The following is a 6,497-nucleotide window of genomic DNA, read 5'->3' as shown; positions in this document are numbered from 1 at the left end:
ATACTCTGGTCTCATATATATATATATATATATATATATATATATATATATATATATATATATATATATATAGTGAATTCAGCTTGATTGTGACACTTTTTGCTATTGAAATGACTGGGAAAATGTGTCCTAATCAACCTGAATTATATATATGTGTGTGTGTGTGTGCGTAAAACCTACAGGTTTTCCCTTCTTACTGGCTAAATGTTTTGTGTCCATTATTTAATTGTTTTAAAATATATGAATACATTTCTCTCTGGTTTTGTTTGGCAGCTGTAGTACTCTTTGTGGTTATTAGAAGAGCAGAAATTAAAATCACAAAATTAAAAATTAAAATAAATATGCACAGACTAAATTTTAATTGGTAAGATGAATCTAAACTCTTGTACTTGTACTTACTTGTAGGATTAAAATTGTAAATAAGTTACATTTAATGTCCAACATCAAATATTTTAGCGAAATTTATATTTTAGAATTATTGCGCTTCTATTGCGTTCCGTCTGTTTAGCGCGCATGCGCGCAGCAGCGCTCGTTCACTGTTAGTTTAGCCGCAAAATGGAAATATTTGCATGACTTTCTAACATTTACAGATGGAGAATAAACTTGTGAAAAGTAAGTTATGCACTAAGGAAAACACCATGTCTCAAACGCATAAAATAGCACAAAATGTATGCTGTTTCCTATGGTGGATCGATTTGATCCATGATCGACCTCTAGGGCTGCTTAAGAAAAGCGTGCACGCGAAATTATCTTGACTAGGTAAACCTGGATCGAATTAGCGGGACTGCGTGAACTTCAATTACCTTTTATGAAACCGTTTTAGCCCAAACTCATTTGTTAGGTTAACTCAAGTCAGGTTTTGGAGTTTAATCCTCGCTTTTCTTAGCATCTTTTATGAAACAGCCCTCAGGCTTCAGGCTTTAATTAGCTGAGAGGTTTTTTTTCCATTGCATAAACACATAACAAATTTCAATACTCCGTGTATTGCAATTTTATCATATTGTTTTAAATGCATACTCATTGAAAACATTTGCCAAAGTGATGATTCTAAATAAGTGATTGTAAAAAAATAAAAAAAGGGAAGGATAATGTAGTCAAAAGCACTATCAGAAAAAAAATCCTTTACCTTTAGGAAGGGCCATAGACATAGACATTTTGAGGGGCAGTGGACCAAACCAAAAAAAGGGCACCAAGCATTCTTAACCTCCCTACTCTCCTCATTTTGTGTGTCTCTGTGTTTGTGTTCTGAATGTGACAGATTTAAAAAAAAAAAAAAAAAAAAAAAAAAATGCTGTTATATTTTCACCATTCATTTTGTGTATGTGTGTGTTTGGTGGGGGGTGGTTCTGCATTGCAAATGTGTTCATATCTGATTTTTTTTAAATGACCACCAAAAAAATCCTCATTTTATGGAGTTTCCTATTCATTGTTTTAATTTTTTTAACATCGACAAAATCTAGTTTTTTTTTTTTACCTGTATATATTATAAGTACACTGACATCTATTTCATGACTGTTGATAACTGAGACATAAGATAATGTGAGTTGCGTTTGTATGAAACGGGAGAGACAGTTTGTTACGGGGGCTGTTCAGTGATTAATCATGATTAATCACATCCAAAATAAAAGTCTGTGTTTACATAATATATGTGTGTGCACTGTGTAAATTTATTTTGTATTTATAAACACTTACATATACATAAGAAAAATATAAAAATCAATAAATATTTATATTTATTTTAAATTCTATATAAATATATACATGCAAATGTTTCTTAAATTTATACATATGTGTATGTGTTTCTAAATACAAAATAAATATGCATAGTACACAATCATAAATTATGTAAACACAAACTTTTATTTTGGATGCGATTAATCGTGATTAATCGTTGAACAGCCCTACGAGAGACATGAAAGTTTCAGTTTTAGTACCTGGATGAGTTGACTGATTTACAGCGTTGCCATATTAGGAAGTATCGGACCACAAATTGGCCAATCAGAATCAAGTATTCCAGAGTTCAATTCGTTGAAACATAAAAAAAAAGTACAGAGCTGCACAATTAATCGTTAAAAGATCGCAATCAATTTTCTTAGTAAGGGTGACCAGCTTCCAGCTACTGTACATCTTTTGACTTAATTTCTCATGGCCTTGATGGTCAACCCTTTTCCCATGGGCCAAATGAAACATTGTATCAAACCAGTCAATACACCCCAGAGGCAAGATGCCTTCATATGACGCACTTAACAATGGTCTTGTTCATTTGACAGCCACCTGTTGTCTGGTTGAAAATTACCAACGAAATATGCTCAGTGGCCAAGTAAACTTGTTTGACCCTTACAGTTACATAGGCCAAGAGGCCTCAAAACACTTCTAGCTTTTATAGTAAGCAAACAAATTCTACAATTGTTTTCTATAGGATGGATAAAATACTCCATCAGGAGAAGGTTACATTAAAAACATATTTTTTTTTTTATATTTATATTTTATACACACACATTTATGTAAGAAATTATATCTTTTAAAAATGTACAGGTTTTATGGCTGTTGCAAATTTTATGAGCCAGCAGATGGTGTTGTTGTCGATACTCTGAGAAGCTTTTCTCTGTACAGTCAGGTGGAATACTGCTCAGGGACCAGTTGTTCAAAAAATGTAATCTGGATCAGAATGATCTAGAAATTCAATGTTCTGCTATCCAGGATCAGGTAATGCATCTTACTTTTGTGCTGGTTTTTCAAAGTAAAATCGGTTGAATCACCCTGATCCAGATACACACTTTTTCAGATTACCAAATCTTGAATGGTAACACTTTACAATAACAGTACATGGATAATCATGAACTAATACCTGAATTAATAGTTACTTCAACATGAACTCAAGATTAATTAAGATATGAACTAATCATGAACTAATGAAGAGTGATCCTTAACTACGACAGGAGTCATAAGGATTCATGCATGAAAACAGCAGCCTTAACTACGCGTTAATACATGTTTGATAATTAATGCATTAATTTACATTTAGGGGTAAACTAAATCAAACAGTCTCTATAAGAAGGAATAATACATATTTGGACTTTGAAATAAATTTAAACAATTTATTATTGTCAGAATTTAAACTACTGACATCAGCAGCTTCATTATTGTTATGATCACCGTCTGTTCCTGTCTCTTCCTGGACTACATTCCCCATCATCCTCTCTGCCAGTCACATTCACACACTCCACACTAATCATCACACCCAGCTGCAGCTCATTACCAGGACTATAAAGGACTTTCCCTCACACCACCTCACCGCGAAGTCTTGATTACCCTGTGTGTCAATTCCGAGCGTTATCCCGTGTTTATGAATATGAACATTACACAATTGTTATTGTGGAGTACGCAGGGCACACGATCGTTAGAGGAATATTTGGACATTGCTTACTTCTCTGATCTGCCTGGCTGTGCACTGATTGACTTTTTTTGTGATGGCGTCAACCAACATCTCCAGAATAAATTAAGACGAGAGGGACCGCGTTCATCACTTAGCAGCTTTATGAACTATGCTTTGTTGTCTGTTGGCTCTCCGTTTACTGTGGGTGTCGCGGAGGAATGCGTAATGTAATGGCTGCCTGCCAGAGGACACTCACAAAATGGCGGCTACCATAATAACAACACCAAGTCAAGTCAGTACTGCGTATCCTGAATCAAGTCAAGTCACAGTCAATCTCCGTGAGCCAAGTCACGTCTTCGCTGATCTTCAGGAGCAAAGTCAAGTCACCGCTGAACTCCCAGAATCTCATCACGTCTTCGCTGATCTTCCTGAGCCAAGATCAAGATCGTCTAGAATCACGTCACGTTTCTGGGTCTATCCGGGAGCGGAGAGGGTTGCGTTCCAGTTTGGCTGATCCGCCGCTGACTTCAACACGAGCGGCTGGCATTCCTAAGCCTCCGCCGGCCGCTTCGCACTCAAGCCCACCGGCTGCTTCGCTCTCACGCCCGCCGGCCGCTTCGCTCTCAAGCCAGTCGGCTGCTTCTCTCTCAAGCTCATTGGTTGCAACGCACTCAAGTTTGCCGGTTGCAACGCACTCAAATTCACCGGTTGCAACGCACTCGAGTTTGCCGATTGCAACGTACTCAAGCTCTCTGGATGCGTTGGACAAGATGGCCGTTTCGCCAGTGCCCACGGGCAAGATGGCCGCCCCTTCAGTGTCAGTGAACAAAGGGGTCATTCCAGCCATTGAGTCCGCTCCAGAGCCCGCTCCAGCCAGTGAGTCCGTTTCCAAATCCGCTCCAGCCAGGGAGTCCACTCAAGAGCCGGCGCCAGCCAGTGAGTCCGCTCCAGAGTCCGCTTCAGCCCGTGAGCTCGCTGCAGTGTCCACAGAAGAGGTGAACAGGAAGAGGAGGAAGAGGAGGAAGAAGGCTTCTTTCATTCTGCAAGGCTCAGAGGCCTTCCCAGAGCCCGTTGTGGGCCCGGAGACCACTCCAGAGGTCTTTCTTGCTCCGCCCAAGCGTCTTGCCCTGCCGGCACCACCCGAGATCCTTGCCCTGCCGGCGTCACCGAAGCTGCTTGCCCTGCCAAAGCCACCCAAGCTGCTTGCCCTGCCAGCGCCACCCAAGCTCCTTGCCCTGCCAGCGCCGTCCAAGCTCCTTGCCCTGCCAGCGCCACCCAAGCTCCTTGCCCTGCCAGCGCCACCCAAGCTCCTTGCCCTGCCAGCGCCACCCAAGCGCATTGCCCTGCCGGCGCCACCCGAACTCCTTGCCCACAAACCCGCCATGGCCTCCGTTGAATCTCCGTTGACTTTTTTTTTTTTTTTGTATACCTGAGGGTGGGGAGCCTACGGGTGGGGACCCTGCACGGCCGTGACCAGCAACTGCCTCTGAGCTGCTATGGCTGTCTATGGACTATAACTCCCTATGGCCATTTATAGACTCTGACCCACCGTTGTCATCTACAAACTCTGTTTCGCCAGGGCCGGCCACTGCATCTGATCTGCCGTGGTTGCCCAAGCCACCTAACCTGCCATGGCTGCCTGAGCCACCTGACCTGCCGTGTCTGCCCAAGCCACCTGACCTGCCGTGGCTGCCCAAGCCACCTGAACTGCCATGGCTGCCCAAGCCACCTGACCTGCCGTGGCTGCCCAAGCCACCTGAACTGCCATGGCTGCCCAAGCCACCTGACCTGCCGTGTCTGCCCAAGCCACCTGACCTGCCGTGGTTGCCTGAACCACCTGACCCGCCGTGGATTCCTGGCACTACTAACTTGCCCTGGCTGCCCACGGCACCTGACCCGCCATGGCTACCCGTGGCACCTGACCCTCCGTGGCTGCCCGAGTTCCTGGACCTGCATTGGGGACCCCATTCCTGTCTGCATGCAGGTCTCCAATGCACCCACCCCCCTCCCTAGCTGTTCCTTTTACGCCGCGAGGACGCGCCTTCCGGGAGGGGGGCGTTATGTTCCTGTCTCTTCCCGGACTACGTTCCCCATCATCCTCTCTGCCAGTCACATTCACACACTCCACACTAATCATCACACCCAGCTGCAGCTCATTACCAGGACTATAAAGGACTTTCACTCACACCACCTCACCGCGAAGTCTTGATTACCCTGTGTGTCAATTCCAAGCATTATCCCGTGTTTATCCTGTTTTCCTGTCTGTTCCTGTTCCCGCCTTTGAACCTTGCCTTGTTATCCTGTTCCGTGATTGATATCTGCCTGCCTTTGACCATTGCCTGTATTCTGACCACGATTCTGCCTGTTCCTTGTGATTCCTGTTTGCTCCTGTCTGACCCTGCCTGTACGACCACCGTAACTTGTAAATAAAGCTTGCAGATGGATCTTACCATGAGTCCCGCATTGTTACAATTATAAACATTACTGAAAGGCACAGGATTAGTTTGTCATTTTCACTGATCCTCCTTATCAAACATATAAAATACTAAATACACTAATAATTTATCTTAAAAGGTCTTAATATGTTTTGTGACATTCTTTCCTACCAAACTAAACTACTGTGACTTACAACAGTTCCTGAGGAATCGGTTCCCAAAAAAATAACCAAACAGGAAACATGAACTAAGGTCAGGGAACGTTTGCTGGATTCAGATTCAGAAGTTCACTCTCCATCCAGACGCAGGCTGTGATCATACTGTACCTCCATTCATAGGCGCCGATTTATGTTTCTGCCGGTGGGTGCCCAGTGCCCCACATCACCCATGGAGCGCGCGCATGTATCTGATCAAGAGCAGAGCCATCTGTGCTCACGCGCATCACTTGGATGCGATCTTGACGTTTGCCATTAAAATATCGCCATAGAAACGGCCTTAAATAAACTATAAAAAGGGTGAAGATCGTGTCTAAAAGCTACAATTGATTTTCTATTGGTTAAAATCAATGGAGAATATCTCGTATTTTTCCGTGGGTGCTCGACCATCCACGGGATCGGCACCTATGCCTCCATTCTCTGACTTTTTGAAAAGTCACACAACATCACTTAATTGGGCTGAATACTTAT

The sequence above is a fragment of the Megalobrama amblycephala genome, linkage group LG9, assembly GCF_018812025.1.
Source record: "Megalobrama amblycephala isolate DHTTF-2021 linkage group LG9, ASM1881202v1, whole genome shotgun sequence".
NCBI classification, from domain to species: Eukaryota; Metazoa; Chordata; class Actinopteri; order Cypriniformes; family Xenocyprididae; genus Megalobrama; species Megalobrama amblycephala.
Note: the sequence above shows the minus strand (reverse complement) of the source record.